Source organism: Lontra canadensis, unplaced genomic scaffold (assembly GCF_010015895.1).
Source record: "Lontra canadensis isolate GAN:19392208 unplaced genomic scaffold, GSC_riverotter_1.0 scaffold14, whole genome shotgun sequence".
In the NCBI taxonomy this organism is placed as follows: domain Eukaryota; kingdom Metazoa; phylum Chordata; class Mammalia; order Carnivora; family Mustelidae; genus Lontra; species Lontra canadensis.
Window position 1 is genome coordinate 13944836 of NW_022631008.1, and position 18813 is coordinate 13963648.

Consider the following 18813-nt stretch of genomic DNA (forward strand, 5'->3'; position numbering starts at 1 on the left):
GCATGATGGCAGTCTTCAAAAGTGAAGTACTTATTCATGTGCAACTTTCCCCCTCTTTTCTTTTTTCTTTTTTTTTTTTTAAATATAAGTTTGGATTTTGTAGGAATCAGGATTAGTGGAGTAATTGTGACAATATAAAAATATCATTTTCATAAATAGTACATAAGATGAAGGTAAAAAAAGTGTTTGCTGGAGGAAAAGCAACTGGTCAAAATTATCTGAGTGAAATTATTGAGATTAATCATCTTCATCTTCATTGGAATAATGTAGTTTATTCTGAAACTGAAACAACCTGTGTGTATAAGAGAGGTTTTGTTTTTTTTTTTAAAGATTTTATTTTATTTATTTGACAGACGGAGATCACAAGTAGGCAGAGAAGCAGGCAGAGAGAGGAGGATGCAGGCTCCCTGCTGAGCAGAGAGCTCGATGTGGGGCTCGATCCCAGGACCCTGGGATCATGACCTGAGCCGAGGGCAGAGGTCTTAACCCACTGAGCCACCCAGGCGCCCCTAAGAGAGGTTTTTAAAGGGGAAAAGTGAAGGAAGAGCTCACAAGTTTCAATGTAGATTCCAGCTTACACAGCTGCAGAAAGGAGGAAAAGAATAGTAAACTAAGAATTAGAACCAAGTTCCAGGTGGTGCAATCGATTGCATGATTCACTAGCTTTTCTGGGGCACTGACTTCTCATCAATCAATAGTGTGGTGGACTTTGCATTAGAGCCAACTGAGAAGTACTTATTAGATCTTGATTTTTTTGATTAGATATTCTGGTTTAGTTAGCCTGGCACAGTGCATGGGCTGCCATATACTCTTCTAGAATGTTCTTTCTTTCCTTCTTGGTCTCTTCCGTGTGGCCATGTCACTGTTCTGGGAGCCATAAGAAAGAAGAGAAAATAGTTACCAAGCAGTTTCTATAGGAATTCTAATTAAACGGTTGCTAAAGAAGAAAGCTGCAATGAAGTTTACATACTTTCTCTCATCTCCTCAAAAACACACATACAGACACACATAAGCCTACACTTTTTCTATGTAGTTCAAGTGTAACTTTGAATAAAACAATGTGCACTCAGAGAAGGTCAAAACTATCATGGTGAAACAAAATGTGCCAATTCTAGCCAATATGTGAATTGTAAGGGTCAGTAATCCATAAATTATTTGGGTGGTAATTGTACGTTTTATTAATGTAATGTGATTTTGCACTATTTTACTATCATATTTAAGCAGACTCTTAAAAGTACTCTGAAACCTAAATGCCAAATGTACAGTTTATAGTTCTTGTTATTTCTGATAAGGATTTACTTGCATTGTGCTAATAGTTGTTTAATGCTATTAACTTCATGTATGTGTAAAATTGCAATGCAGACCCCATAGGGTTGTTGTAAGCACACTAATTAGTCGTCTGGATTTTTATAGATAAAAATCACACATTGATCAGAAACCACTTTTCTACTTATTTTTTTGTAGAGTATTTTTCCACACTTGAAAAGACATGATTATTTTATATCAAACATCAGCTTTTCTTTAAAATCTTATTTTAGTAGCCAGTGCATGTTTGAAATAAAATGTGTCAGAAATTATATAAAGATATTAAGGTTGTGTTATATTAGATGAAAAAATGCATGCCTTTGGTGAATCATGCAACTTTGGGGGAGGGGGGCATTTACACTGCCAATTCATACATAGGCTTTGTCCCAGTCTGTGTGCATGATTCACRTCTTTCAAAAAATTCTTTTTAAACTTGAGTAAAGTGAAAATGTTGTTCTTAGTGCTAATAAGCCAATAGAAAATGTTGCTTTGCTTTTTTTTAACTGGACAGCATAATGTGGTAAAATCCCCCCACCCCCAATTTTCTTCTTTAAGTCTCTTGTTGGCAATAAAATAAAACAAATTAAATCATTTGTTGGCAAATGATACAATTTACTGCATAGAAACTTAACTATTATAAAAGCATGAAGATATGAAAAATATCATCTTAATCAGTTCTATACTATGAACACAGTATTCTGGCAGCTTTTTCTACAATCAAGAAGAGGGTGTCTTTTTTCTTTACACTGCCAAAATCAGTATTACTGCCAGGGCATGGTGGGGAGGGATGTGGGAGCAGAAAACACTTGAGGCCAGGTCTGCACAACACTAAATTGGGCAATAATGTAGAATATCCAGGCAGTGTGAACAGCCAATCAGTGTACTTGGTAGAGCAGGGAGGAAAAATATTTTTCTCAGTAACTTAGGTGATTAGGGGGGAAAAAATGTGTAGAAAATACACATTTTGGCTGCAAAAGACCAGGCCTCTACATGCTGATAATTTGCAGTAGTCTTTGGGAACAGAAATTATGCCATTTGGTGAAGTTTTGTTCATGTTTTTATTATTCTTTGGTGTTCTTCAGGAGATATACTTGTGCTTTTGAAAGGGCTTAATTCCAAACAGATAATATATGTGGACCAATGACCACTTCCCAAATGAAATTAGTCATTCATCATAATATAGTAAGGCTAGAAATAGCACTTGGTGACTTAAAACATCAATATTAAGCATTTATAAGCATTTATACTGTTGGAAGGTAATTTTATTGCTATGTTATTAAAACAGTAGTGATTCTATTTATACATTTATTTATTTATTTATTTACAGATGTTTGGTTCATTCAAGTTCAATTTTAACTGCTTCAGTGAAGTTAATATAACAGTAAAAAAAGTTGAGTCTAGCTACTATTCCAAGTGAAAATCATGCAACTGAGTCTTGCTACATCCTGGAGGAAAGCATTAATCCAAACGTTGAGTAGCCAGTCCTGGCAGTACGGAGGCCACCTTCACTGACCAGGATGTTGTATGTGTATGGCATTCAGTAAACAACTGATCTGGGCTCTTAGTTTGCTACCATATTGTTCCCTTCATCAATTCAACTTGTAAATAACATAACATGTTATGGCAGCTAAGCAAATATTTTAAGAAGCCATGCAAGGCAAAATGCCATAGGAAATCTGTATATTCAGCTGTTTGAAGAACTTGCATTTTCCACAAATTAAACTGGAGATATCATTTGAAATTTCCTTCCCTTAAAAATGCCATCATAATGTGGATTTCTGGCCCATTGATGTCTTTCTGGGTTTATAAATATATGGTGTGTTTGTTATAGTTATAATTTTTTGAAATTTTGTTCAGCAATTAATAGTGACTTCAGTGATCTGTGCTAAGATCCCAAGGCAGAAATAAATGTATAAAGGGTTTGAGCCTGTATGTGTAAGGAGAATTCTCTTTCTTCAATCGTATTTCCTATATTCAATGTAAGCACTTCACTGATTTACCACTGGAGTTATTCCTTAGATGTGTAAATAATGATGTTCTATTCAGGCTTAATGAATTCCTGTACTATGAATATTTAAAATAAAAGAATTCAATTAAATGTGCAATAGTTAGTGCTGGTTATTTATAATACTTACATTCAAAATCACTCACTTGAGAAGATTGATTCTGACTTACATGCAAAATATATACAAGATTCCCTGTATATACTGAGTTAAAATTTAAAAACAAATATATCTTAGAGATTATACATTTATTGCAAATACTAAATCAAAAAATGGCAGTCAGTGTGCATATGTAAACTGTTCTACACTAGTTTGTTTCCTTACTTTTGCATTGCTTGGGAATGAAATTAGATCCATTAATGTTTTGAGCTTATGTGTGGGGACTAGGAGAATCTTCCCAACTCTTGATTCTGCTTTGATCTTGGCTTGAAAGATGCCTCACTGTGCATTTTCAATTCTTTATTGCTCTACATATTCTCCCGATTGTTTGTACTCGAGTATATCGAATCAACAATTACCAGTAGCCTAAAGTCCCAAGTGTATATATCCATTTTTGAACTTCTCTCTTCAGCTATATACCTCTAACTTCCAATTGTCTGTTGTCACCTCTTTTTCTACAGACCCATTGCCTTGGATAGCCCACTAGGAAAGGATTTTTACACCCACATCCCTTCTAATCTTTCAGGTACTTAATGACACTATCAAAAACTATGTTGCGCAAGTCAAAAATTTTGAAATAATTCTTGATTATTTCCCTTCCTTTTCCCTACATTTACTTGACATGAACTGTCTCATAATATGTCCCCTTTCTTCTATATCACTATTCTTGCCCCATTCCATCACTGGGGTTCTCAACACCCTACGTAGACTAAAGCAATAATTTCTTAAAGGCTTGGAAATCATCTCTCTATACTACCACTGGTGAGAAAAACAAAGTAAAGGTGATAAGAAGACAGAATTCAACTATAGTGTTGATTAGCCAATAATTTTTTCAAAAAGTCATGCACTTGTTAGGATCTTCCCTTGGTTAATCATTGTTTCCAAAATATATTCCGCAATTGGTAACAAGTTGCATACACTTCTTTATTATTTGGCTTCTACCAATTTTTCTAAGCTTTACCCTTGTGATGCTCTGTCATGTTTGCTCTCTGTGATAGTTCCCACACCATCCAGATTCCAGGCCATTTTTCTGCCCAGTGAACCCTCAGCATCCAGAAGATTACACTCAAAGGTCACATCCCCTGTGATGTAAATATATTTCATATTTAAAATCTATTTCAGAAGTTTCAAAGTCAAGACAGAAGGTAAGGACATCAGCACTTTCACGGAAGAACTGAGTTGTAAAATAGTCCTTGAAAAAGAATTTAATTGGCCAATCTGAGAGGATATGTGGATAGATCTTGCAATGGAAATATGAACAAAGTCTTGGAGGCAGGATAAGTTAAATAAACCTGGCTGATTTTAGTGGTATGTCCATTAAGAATAACATTAGGTAAAGCATTAGAATGTTGAAAAAAGGCCAGAATACGGAGTGCTTGACACTTAAACTGACAAATACAGACTAAGCTCTTAAACTAACAAATACAGACTAGGCTGGTTGGTTTAAAATGATTTATACTGCAGTGTGATATAAAGTCATTGAAAATTTACAAGCAGATACACAGTATGAGCAAAGCCACAATGCACTTTTCAAAAACTCTAAATCATGGAAACAAGTATCATAATATCTTATCTGCCCTGCTGGTCAACTTCAATGTGTTGTAATGAAGAGGACTCTCTTTAGTTGAAGAGAGGTCATGTAATGCGGTGGCTTCAAGTGTCTGGGTTTTGGAGCAGGATGCCCACACTCAACTCAGCTCTCTCACTACCAACTCTGTGGCTTTGGGAAGGTCATTTATTTCTCTTCACCCCTGTTTCCACTCATGGAAGACAAGCATAATAACACTTTACTTACAGGATCACTTTGATGATTAAACGAAAGATGTATAACAGTATCTGACAAAGTTAGTACTCAATATCTCTTAGCTATTATTTACAAGGAACACAAACATTTTCCTAAACATTTTTTTTCATTTCTTCCATTATCTATTAAACTGTATTGTTCTAAAAATATATTGTTTTTATTGAAATCTTCTATACAAAAGTCTTCTATACAAAAGTTGTACTTTGGATATGTGGTATCCAAAGTATCCAAAAGTATACTTTGGATATGTGGTATCCACAAATATGTTTGGTATATATATAGTACACCAAAGTATATGGTATACTTTGGATCCAAAGTAAGCTGGTGATAATGATAACTCAGAATGTATCATATTAATAAACAGTCTGGCAAGCTTCCTTGAGTATAGAACTAGCTTGAGGGAAGCTGAAAATTTCTTTCTGAATAGGAAATTCAGATTTGCACTCTAACACTTAAAGTAGACTTCTAATTATTTTTTGAAATACCTTTAACAATGGATATGTCGCCATAAGTCAACAAGGCAATCAGTCCAATTCCCAGAAACTGGCAGGGCCATGAATCCCCACAACACATAGTTCTGTGAAAAAAGAGCAAATACATTATTTCTCAAGGTTAAGCATCCCTTTGGGATTGCCAGACTGTACCATAATATAAAATATTAAGCCCAAAAATCAATAGCTAGACCTAAAACTTGGGTTTTAATTATACAAATCATAATTCAAGTACAAAATACTATTTTTAGAGTTTATGAGCTTAGAAGTACAAGAAAACATTTGCATGACCATTTGGCCATTCATTAAATTTGTCAACATATGTTATTTATTTTAGTAAATGATCATGTTTGCAGATGATCATTCTGCATCTGAACACTGCATCAAATATGTTCCCTAAATCTATGTCCCAAATTAGACAAGTTTCAAACATTCATTCTTTGTGGTTTTCATTGAATAAAATTCGGGTAAATGATCAAAAACATTTGAAAAAGTGCTTCACAAAAATATTCATCTTTTGAGTAAAACACTTTCATATAATAAAGTGCCCAGGATGTCCTTAAGTAAAGGACTTTGTTTACTCTTATTTAACTCAGCAGTTCCTACCTATATTTCATCATAGCAATTCTGTTTTTCTATAACGCTGACTTATATCACATAAAAGTAGTGGTCGAAGTAATACTCTGAAAAATGTTGCTCTAGGGCCAGCTACTTTTTGCTCTCATGCAACTTGAGATCAATATCACTGGACACTAGATTCTGATGGGTCCTTCTCAATACCTGCCTTTGCTACAGGATTGTGATGCAGCTTTGTCTGGCCTGCATTCAAGATACTGGGGGACTCCAGATTTACATTCCATGCCCATCCTGGAAATCGAGAGTTCTCTCCAGAGGATATCCAGTCAGCGGCACAGTCAGAATATCTGATCTTCTTCGGGATTTCTAGTCTAGATGCTCTAATTAGAACTAACTAAAACTCTGAATAGTTTCATTAGTTACTTGCCAAAACACTTCAGTCCATCGAATTCTGTTATTAGATTACCTAATAAAACTATTCCCCTCATAAGTTTCATTTAATGACCAAGAAAACTGAAAGATCATCTTATATCTTCAGATTTGTGGATGTCAAAAGAAGGAAAACACTAATACTGACTTTGGTACAAAGCACATTGACAACAGTGATCTCAATTAAGCAAAATTCTTGATCCTGTTCCTTTTCTCCCCCTTACCCTAATAATCTCCAGGCTCAAGTGCCTTTCAGATAAGATCTTATTAGCTTTAATGAAACAGAACAAACTATAGAGAGAAACTGAGACCTCGAAACAGTTCTGCCAACTGAAGCAGGGTAGGTAATAGGCAGATGCAAGTTATAGATATAAAAGAAAGTTCATTCCAGTACCTAAAGCATTATGTGATTTCCACAGGTTGGGACAACAGACAACAAATGACAGTTCAGGACCAGGGAAATGATTAGAACAGGGCAGAGGAAGGAGTAAATACATCTCTATATGTGAAAGGGAGCCCAAACCGGGAGGCAGAACATGGCACAGAAGGCAGGAGCGGATGTCTGGAAGAAGAGAGTGAAGGAGGGATGGCTGGAGTCCCCCTTGTCTGAGAGAAGTCTTGTAAAGACCAGGCTTGTACTCTGTGGAGACCAGGAGAAACATGACATCAGGGACTCAGGAGAAGACTGGAGCAAAGGAGGAACTCAGAAGCTCAGTGAGCAGAATGGATACCAGAGGTGAAAACACCATTGAGTCTTGAGCAGTTCCTTAAGAAACTTGATCAATTTTGGTAAGTCTCTGAGCTTATCTAGATCACGATTTAAACGTTGCTAACAAGAAAAGAAAGCTAGGAACTCCAAATTTCCAAAAATCTGCAGTTTAGCAATCTGGTCAAGTAATTTACATTTTTTGGCTTGTAAAGACACTCAGAGGGCGAACATTTATTCCAGCAAAGATAAAGGCAAATATTGGTAAGAGTTTTGAGAACTACACTCTCATCAACTCTCTTCTGATGAGCTCTTTCTCAAAGAAATAGCTTTTAACTGTTTACTCCTAGAGAAGAATTAACTCTGCTGGAGTTACATTTTTACCCAAAGAGCCACATGAGAGATAAACAGAAAAGTATTGATCAAAAACAAAATAATCTACAATATTTACCATATTTTCTATTATGACATAAAATTTTTATTTTCTGCACTAAAGTGTACTTTAGGAGATAATTTTTTTTTAAATCTTTGTCTTCAAACTAAGCAAGGAGATAATACAAAAAATATTTTTCTCACTTCAGGAGCAGGAAAAAGTAAACAGTATCATTATTTTAGTGTAAAAATCACTCAACTGTCTTTTCTATCTGTATGTCTACATGGATATGTATGTGCACAGGATAGTGTTAATTTCTTAATGCAGCCTTTAAGAATTGCATTTCCATTTTTAAATTCTAACAATCTTTACAACTTAGAAAGTGGCTGTCCAAATCTATTTCAAAAATGGTCAATCATAAAATTATATCCAATCAGATCTAGAAATAAAAATACTAATGTACCCTTAACCAATACTTTGAAAATTGTAGAATCAATGTTTAGAATTTCCAGTGAATGAAACCACAATAATATAATTTTCAATCAGTCTGAAATTTAAAATTCATTTTAGCATCCTAAACCCTCAGTGATAACTTAATCATGTGAAATATGCAGACAGTAACAGTAGCCACTGATTTTGTTACAGTATTTATTCCACCTGGATTCTTCAGAAAACTTCATATAGCTTTTTGCAATTAATCAGCTGTGGAGTCTATATACTAGGTGATTTCATAATGGATACTCTCCTTATAGCCACTATAAACTGATGACAAAATTATTTCCAGTTTGGAAATAATTCACAATAATTATTATATTAATTCACAATAATTATTATACTAATTAATAATTCACTTTCTTAATTCATAAAATTTGCCTTAGAGTCCTAGTATCTCATTTGTTTCATTTAAATTTTCTAACCAATTCCTTATGAGCCAGTCTTATTATGACCTATTTATTAAATTTAAATGCAAAATACAAAATTCTCCATTTCATTAAAATAGATTAAGCTAGTATATTAATAATCTTTGTTGACACTATCTTGACTTTAATATTAAAGCTATTTTCTGACTTCCAACTTTTAAACACGATGTATATATATATATCATGTTTCTAAGGCTCTAAATAGTAAGTTTTTTTAAGCTCATAGCTATTTGTCAAATATAGTTAAAATAAATCCCAAGTTTGTATTGATTTATTGATTGATACTATTAAAATATGAGAAGAATTTGAGATTTTACCAAGTTTTTTTGTTGCAATAAAATTTGAGGTATTTTTATTAAAATTAAGGTATTTCTGGAGAAAATGGTAATAAGATAAATCAACAGGAGCTTAAGTAAGCCAAAGGAAAACATAATGAAAGCATTCTGAAGTGTGGTTTAGAGAATTCACAGTTCCAAGTGTCTTGAGAATGGGACGAGGACCGGGAAAGCCTCCGGGAACTTCCAACAGCGCCCCCCGGATGTGAGTTTGTCTTCGGTGAGTATGGCTGCCTGGTATATTTGTCATGATGGGCGGGTCTGTGTTTCTGTATATTCATCTGTGTGGATGTGTTTGTGTCTTGTACGAGAGAGTGAGGGGAGGTCATTTTCTTTCTCTTGTCTTCACGCTTTATTCTTCTCTCTGGGCAGATAAGATTGTAGGGCACCTCAGTATACCTGGAGGGAAAAGAAAACTCCTCTAGCTAAGGTTTACAGTTTGGATCCAAATGTATACAGGAATTCACTGGCTGTTTGCTACTTGGATTAGCTATCCCCTCTGCAGGTGAGTGCTCAGAGATAAAAACTAATCTACCTGGGCCGACTTCCCTAAAAAGGCTGTTATATCAAAAATCTCTGTAGCAGCCCCCCAAAATTTCTAACAAATCTCATAGTGATCCCAATAGTTCTTACTCCAAAACAGGTCCTGTGGTCAGGATTTATATGATAATAATAATAATAATAATAAAACAATTGTCAGTAACTTATTATTAAATATATTAACCATATCAATTAGGTTGATAAGTATTTCCTAATAATTATAATGTAATTATTAGTTAAAATTATTAATAAATTATAATGAGGATTAATAATTAATTAAATGGAAATGATAGTAAATATATATTGAGAGTTTTCAATAATCCAGGCAATATTTTAAGTAACAGCTGACTCTTGAACAACATGGATGTTAGGAGCACTGACCGCCCCGAGCCCCACCCATACAATCAAAACTCCATATAACTTTTGACTCCCCAAAAACTTAACAGCTACTGAATGAAAGCCTCACCAATAACATAAAATAATTGATTAACTTATTTTTCATACAAACTATGTACTATATTCTTACAATAAAGTATGCCGAGAAAAGAAAATGTTTTTAAGAAAATTGTAAGGAGAGACATTACATTCACAGGACTATACTGTAAAAAAACCCATGTATATGTGGACCCCTGTAGTTCAAGCCCTTATTGTTCAAGAGTTACAAGATTTTCACATGTATTATTTCATCCTTACAACACCCTACAGCTCCATCATTACCTCCTTTATCCCAGCCACAGAAATGGGACACTCATCCAAGTTTACAAAGTTAGAAAGTGGTAGATTTAGCATCTGAGGCCAGGCCAACTAGCACCAGTGCCTCAGTGCTTAACCACTAAGGTCTACTGTTCAGAAATAGGTTAAATGAGGTTGAGCCACTGACTGACTGATTTCTGTTGTAGGCTTTCTTGCTACTTTTAATTTGTTACTGTGAATTATGAATTCCCCAGAGCAGGATACACCATAAAGTATCCACAGTTTATATAACCATCAGCATATTATTCTATAGGTATCCTAAAAGCATTGGTAGAACATTCTTTGGGAAATGTTGCTCTAACTTGATTTTACTCTGGGTTAATGAAATAATACACAAGGAACAACTGAACCATAAGGAAAACTGAACAAAAATTAAGTTTATTTTCAGTTTAATTTCAATTGGTTATAGAATTCTCTTCTTATGGATTCTAAAATTAATGAAACTGTTGACATGAACAGGCAAAATTGAATGGCTTGCATACAATCAAAGCCCTTAAATTATTTTTTAAAAAATCAACAGTAAAGAAAAAAAGCAGCTTATTAGCAGACAAATAAATGGAAGCAAATGTTACCTAGTAGTCCATGCATGGGACATAACGTTCTAAGAATTCATATGTTCAAAGAATCAGGAACTCGGGCAGGGTATCATTTACTTAAATCCTTTGGTAATAAATTTATGATGATTTCAAAACAGAAGGTAAGGACATAGTTTCTTCCTAGAATCAATGCATGAAAGACAATCACTCTCTCTTACAAAACAGCGATTTATTCAGTCAACAAACATTTACTTAGTGCCTACCATGGGCAGGGAACTGTCCTTTGTTTCTAGAAGACAATAGATGGATAAGACACACATTCTTTCCTCGTAGTTTTCATGATGTATCCTCCGACTGATCCAGCTCCTACCTGCAGGGGAGAAACCACATTCAGGGTGGGGAGAAATGCACGAGAGAAGATAAAGACTCCAGAAAAGGAATGGCATTTACACTGGACAGGACAGGTATTTAGAAGAGAAAGGAGTACATGCTGAATAAAGGGAAAAGAAGGTCTTCCCCACGAGAAGGGGAAGGACAGAGAAGAAAAAAGAATTGTTTAATTGGAGTGTCATGTCTGTGAGGAAAGAACAAGCAGTGAGATATTGGGGGTTTGTAGAAACTGGGGTGGGGCCCCAGGCCAACACACAGACTGTACAGCATGATGGTTAGGAATATGGACCGGAGAGGGGAGGTGGGGTGGCCTGCAAGTGCTCATCCAGGGTTTGGTAAGCAGTGGCTCTGCACCCACAGCAGCTTTGCTCCCCAGGGGACATTTGGTCACAGCTGGAGAGAGTTTTAATTGTCATAATTTTTGGGATGTTGTATTTAGTGTTATGCGATTTTAAAAGACCTAACGTAATACTGAATTTAACATTTAGGACAGTGACTGTTCCACTGCATAACACTGCTTCTTAACATTTAAAGAGAAATGTATTGTCAGTGGACTAAATATTTCAGAAAAACTCTTACTTAAAACATAACTAAAAAGATGGATGAAATAATAAAAATCATCTCCCCAAGTGTGTCAAGTAGGTGGACAGTAAGGAATTAAAATACCACTGGAAAGGGTGGGACCCCGACATTTTAACAAGGCATTGGACATGGAGCATTTGGCCAGGGACTTTAACCAATCATAAACTGGTCATCATCAAAAGCTGAACTACTTTTTATTTTATGCATTTTTAACATCATTATAGGTCTTGGGTGACATGTATCTGCCTCTAGGACCTGTGAACTGTGTAATCCTGCTAAACCTCATGGTCCGCTTTGGGTTGGGATCCAAAAAACCATATCTCAGGATTAAAAGGAAAGGAGGAACCCAGGAAACAAGTTCTTGCCCAGGCTACAGCCAGGTACTCTGTGCAGACCAGAAGACTTTAAACCCAAATCTCAGTGTCAAGTTATGCAGACTGATGCAGAAGCAATAAAAGTCTTCTTTAAAGGAAGGTAGTTGGGGTGCCTGTGTGGCTCAGTGGGTTGGGCTTCTGCCTTCAGTCATGATCTCAGTGTCCTGGGATCCAGCCCCGCGTCGTCGTTGGGCTCTCTGCTCAGTGGGGAGCCTTCTTCCCCCTCTCTGCCTGCCTCTCTGCCTACTTGTGATCTCTGTCTCCATCAAATAAATAATTAAAAAAAAAATCTTTAAAAAAAAATAAAGGAATGTAGTCATCCTGAGCTGTCAATTATTTCTATAAGTTATTTTTCTGATACAACATCTATTACATAAAAATAAATAGACAAAGAGATTAGTCAGAGATGAAAAGCAAGCAAAACCACTTCTGAAAAGTCAGCAAGGATGATACAAAAGTGCCTGAGTTGAGGACAGAGAGAGGACAGAGCACCAAATAGGAGAGAGCTGGGAAAGGAGACACTGAGAGACAGAGACAGAGAGACCAAGAGATACAAGGATCTACACAGAGACCCCTGTAAGTATTCAGCAGAGTGTGGATCAAAACATTTATGTTAGGAAATTACCTGAGAAAACAACCTGAAAGGATTAGAGGAAACAATCCTTAGAAATAATACAAAGCTGGGACTAGTTTATGTTCCTGGGCCTGCCTGCTCCAGAGAACAGAAAAACTTTTAAATTCACAAGATTTGGGGTAGAGTGCTCAGAATGTAGTGCCTCAGTAGGGGGAAATTAGTCTTCCATTAACGGTTTCTCTGATTCTAACATAGCTTGAAAGCGAGGCTTGACAGAATCAAACTGTTTCTAAGCAACTGTGTCCAAAACAAAGCTCAAGAGCATTGGTTAGAATTTAAAAATGTCTATTATCCAACAAGATAAAGTATACAATATCTAACATCAAACCAAAAGTTAAATCTGAATTAAATAGAAGAAAGTTGATAATAAAGCTAAGAGCAGAAATTTAAAAAATAGAAAATTAATACAGAAAATCAATGAAATAAAAAACTGGTCCTTGAAGATGATTAATAAAATGGAAAAATATCTGGCTTGATTGGAAAAAAGGACGTAAGTTACCAACATCATATCTGAGAGGAGCTACATGATGACGCATCTACAGGCAGTAGGAGGTTAATAAGAGAATCTTAGGAATAACCATACCATACACCAAGAAATCTGACAACTTGTATGAAATGTGCAAATTTTTTAAAAGGCACAAACAAACACAAGTTATTCAAAAAAAGGAAATAACCTAATAATTGTCTTCAAAAATTGGATCTGTAGTTAAAAACCTTCCCACGAAGAAATCTTCAGACTTAGATTAGACTTATTGGTAAATTCTGCCAAATACTTAAGGAAAATATAAGGCCAATTCTACACAAATTCTTTCAGAAGTTGAAGAGGGAATGTTCTTTTTCTTGATTGCAGTGATGACTATAAGTCAAAACTTATAAAGTTATAGACTATAAATGTATGCAGCTAATTGGATATCAGTTATGTCTCAAAAGCCTATTTTTAAAAAGCTTAAAAAAGCCTGTCCCCAGTTTCCACAGGAAAATGTCCAGCATTTAGAAAGAGATGCAAACAAAAGCAATATGAAAATATTGTTTTGTGCCTCTCACCAATTTTGAAAATAAAAAGACAGAATAAATGCTGACAAACTTGTGATGAGACAAGTGTATTTATGTACTGTGGGTGGAATTCTAAACTTTTCACCCATTATGGAAAACAATATGGTAGTATATATCAGCTGTCATAGTTTTATTTATTTATAAAGAAATATTTATCCAATAATCTTTGCTGTTATTGTGTGTTCTAAGAAAGTGATTTCACAGAGAAAGAACTATCTTGGCCAAAATGTTTTCTTCATTATGCATCATAGGAAAAAGTGGAAGCAATTCTAATACCAAACAGTAGGAGAAGTTTCATAAATCATGTTGCAGATACGTGATGAAACAAATGCCTCATAAGATTAAAAAAAAAAAAAAAAGAAAGAAAAAAGTGACAAGTGAAAACACAGATGTCAATACTATGCATATGTTATAATTGCATCTATTTTTAAGTGTATATTTGTTAATGAGAAAGACAACAAGGTCTGGATGTAATGTGTCAAAAACAGTTTTGTTGTGATGGAGACAATATTGGTGATTTAAAAATTTTTAATATTTCTGTTACATTTGTTTTAATAGAAAAAAAAAAGCACTCTACTTGATCTAAAAGTAGTTCTCTCTCCATACAATAATTAATTCTTTGACAAAATTTTTATGTTAAGGACGACTAATTTGCACTAATTCCTCTATATTTTTCTTTTTTTCTTCTAGTCTCATGAGGGATCTGAAGTGCAGACTCCAGCCACAGCACAGTGTGAAGCCCTGAAATAGAGGATGATTTCATCACCGTGACATTTATCAGCTGAGCTAAGTGGCCATGAATATGAATGCAACAAAGAGATTGCAACTAAAGAAGTTTCTGCTGTGATGGCTGCATTCTGTTTTGTGAACAAAAAATAATAAAGCATATGAAAAAGTAATAAAAGCACTAATAATAAAACTCCTTTCACAGTTAAATATCCCAGAAATTGGCAAATTTCCATTTTTACAATGTGTCTGGTCAATTGATCCTTCTTGGAAACATAAATCTTTGAATTTAGTGGTTTCCAACAGAATATTGTTTGACCAAAATAGAGTCCGAAGATGCAACTTTGTTCTCATTTCTCTAACATCTCTTTCATCTCTCTCTCTCTGTCTCCGTGTCTCTGTCTCTGTCTCCCTCTCTGACTCTGTCTCTGACTCTCTTCATCTCTCTCTCTCCAAATGAGGGAAATACCTTCCCAGCTTCTTCATCTGCCCTCACAGCAGCAGCACCAAATAGCTTAATTTGGAGAAAACAGTGTTTCTGGAAACTGTAACTTCTACATATTGCTAAAATTTTCTCTTTAACTATATGAATGCTTGTTTCTGCATGTTTCAAACATGTATGCACACTAGGAAAAAAATCACTCAGAAACAGAAATATTTTTATATTTGCCAATAACCCGAAACCAAATTTGCAATACAGGAACACATATTCACATCACTTGAACTGTCCTGCAAGGTTATCCGTCTCATGCTACTCCATAATGCATTAGAAGACCATGGATCCTTTTGCAGATTCATACCAATTTCTTAAATCTTCCCATTTATAAATCCAGAAATGTTCAGTACTTCCCTGACAGGATAGCTTTAGAAGCTATGTTTATAGTATCTGGCACAATAGCATATCTATTATAGTTATCATTAACCTCTGTAGACAAAAGATGGATTTCTAGGCAAATCAAACCCATCAGAGCTAACTAGCTACTATAACACTACCATATCAACTATGGATTGTTTTTTCATTGCATCATGAAATTTAAGTTTTGGTTATCAACATTATTAAATTTGCCTTTGTTTGAAATACAATGTTAAACAAAAACGGTTGTTTCCAGTACTTGGAAGAAGTTGACCTTTGAGGGGGAATGTATAGACTCTAAACTATTGTTAACATCAGTGTTTATCTACTAGTGTTTGACACAAAGCTACCATTCACAAATCATTGTTAACATGAACCGAAAACCTAACTTGAGTATACAAATAACTTAGAAAACATTCATCAGTTCAATTTATTTTTTTTTAAGATTTTATTTATTTACCTGACAGACAGAGATAACAAGCAGGCACAGAGAGAGGTAGAAGCAGGCTCCCTGCTGAGCAGAGAGTCCAATGCGGAGCTCCATCCCAGGACCTCGGGATCACAACCTGAGCCGAAGGCAGAGGCTTTAACCCACTGAGCCACCCAAGCACCCCTCATCAGTTCAATTTAAAGTCAAGAATGGAATCTTCACTACTAATAAAGTTTAAGGAGAATCTTGATTCATTTAGGAAACACACTGATGCCAAATATATTTCACAAAGGAACCTTCAAAAGTTATCATGGAACACTCGAGTAGAGAAGAAAAAATTAATAAATAACATAAAATACCAAATTGTCACGTTAAAACAGAAATAGATACTCATTGCTTCTCAACCACCTCATCCAGTTCCTTCCCTTCATTTTACAAATAAGAGTTCAGAGAAATCAAGAGGGTTTCTCAAGGTCACATAGTCCGTGGTTGGCATAATCAGGACTAAGTCTCTTAGTTTCTAGTATTATGTTCATTCATCTTCTATATCATGCTTCTATGTCATGTAGCATAAGAGGAGGCACAAAATGGAGCATGCTGCAAACATATAGACTGTGGTAGAGGCCAAATGTTAGCTGTGAGCCAAAGCACAGAAGATACTCCAAAACAGACTTTTTTCCCCATTTAGAAATATTCATATTAGCCAAGAGCAAATTAAAATAGCTCATGTATTACATGTTGACTGCCATTATCCTTCTCGTCCTTCAAGCCAAGTTCAGCCAGAAGAATTTCCATACAGTTATGATGAAAGAAGAACACCTTAAATGAGTATTTTAAACAAATTTGCCATTTTGATCCAAAAAAATTAATTCGTTTATCCATTCATTTTCCATGCATTGGTCATTAATTAGCATTAGGTCTTATCTTTGCATTGTATATGAAAACTATGGGTAAAACTATAATCTTAGTTGAGAAATATTCATTTAGGTCTTTACTAAAAAATCTTCCATAGAAACAAAAATAAGTAATAAACTCAAGACATTAATCCAATTATCTCCTTTCTGAGACCTAGAAGAGATATTAGAGATTATTCAGTTCCAGGATTAAATTTATTAATGAAGAAACTATGACCCAGAGATAACTCACAGCTGTGGGGCTATTACAGTGAGCACAGAAATACAGTTGTGACTTGCTTCAAATTCAAGACTGGATTCTCAAGTTACTAGCTGCATAACACTGCATCTTGCATAATTTTACTGATCATGTTTTCAAAAGGAAAACATTGTAATCTAACTTTGGAAAGTGTAATAAACAAAATAGGATCTTAGACACTTGCAGTGCTGCTGCTTACTTGGGCTTCTACCTTAAGCTACATTTTGTGAATGTGCTAATATGCATGCCCAGACAGGTCCATCGTAGAGGAAAGGACAAAATGACCATTGAAACAAAGCAAAGGCTGTTAATAAAAATGTGACGATAAGTGGAAATAATTCTTTTAAGGAGACACTTGATGTGTAAAAAGTAGAAGTGCCAGTTTTTTAGAAGAAGTAAATATATTAAGAAGCAGGTGCTTACCACAGATTACAGAGCAACTCAAGAAGCATAACTTACTAGAGACGAAAAAAAAAACCAAAAAAAAACCACAACAACAAAAAATTAATCACAGACAGAGGGAGAATCTTCTTTTATGCATATAATTAGCCTGGAGGTTCTGGTGGGAAAGACAAATGAGGATAAAAAGACATCTTTAATAAAAGATAAGGAAAGTTACTTTTTCCTCAAACACCAGATGGCAAAATCAGTAAGCATGGGGCTTTCCATACACCCAGGGTTCCCAGCACTGCAGGTAGGACAAGATGAGAAAATAAAAACCTCTATAAACACCTTAGGTTACACACACACACACACACACACACACACACACACTTTTCTAAGGATAGAAGGCTGTTCCCTAAAATGAGCTCATTACTAGAACCCACAACAGATTCACCACCTACCTTCTAATTCAGTTCCCTCCATTCCATTTCACCCTCTCAGGTGAAAAGGTATTTTTCTCAGGAACCAACACAAGATTCCAAAAATTTGTCTATGTGCCGGGAGATTGTTCAAACCTACCAATTAAAAAAAAAAATCAGTAATCATCATTAATGAATCATCATTAATGAATCAAAATGAAGGAACAATTATCAATACTGACAGATATTTCTGTCCATCACAGTCTTTTTAACTTAAAAAAAATAATATCATGATTTAAAGATCACTGGATTTAGAATAACTGGAAAATAATTTATGTTTTCCAATATATAAATAATGGGTTATTTTAAAGCTAACTTTTTTTTTTCATTATTAGCCTAGAATTAATAAATATGTCTTTTGGCCAGATATTCATTGGTATTGTGACAAATGATAATGCAAGTACTTACAGGCTGTCTCCAATAGCATAAACAACACAGTTACACACACATTCTGAAGTCATGGACTGTTCTAGGATATGGAAACCAAATCTTTTTGGCTCGGGGTGGCCTAGGGAACACAACTTCATCAGAAGAAATACCTTTGGGACAGCTGGGTGGCTCAGTCAGTTAAGCATCTACCTTCAGCTCAGGTGATGATCTCAGGATCCTGGGATGGAATGCTGCCTTAGGCTCCCTGCTCCATGGGGAGTCTGCTTCTCTCTCATCCTCTGCCTGCCCCTCTGCCTGCTTGTGCTCTTTCTCTCTTTCTCAGTCTCTCTCTGTCAAATAAATAAATAAAATCTTAAAAAAAAAAAAGAACACCTTCATTTCCTGTCATTATTCATTACTGAAAATGCAGAACACCTCCTTATCTTATTTGAGTCAT

The 18813-nt window shown here is 35.1% G+C and overlaps 1 long non-coding RNA gene across 1 annotated transcript; it reads left to right on the forward strand.

Annotated features, from left to right (window-relative positions):
• Positions 1–247: 247 nt before the first annotated feature.
• Positions 248–3410, forward strand: LOC116868099. The gene is made up of 2 exons (XR_004382741.1): positions 248–309; positions 519–3410. It is a non-coding gene; the product is annotated as an uncharacterized LOC116868099 (long non-coding RNA).
• Positions 3411–18813: the final 15403 nt, after the last annotated feature.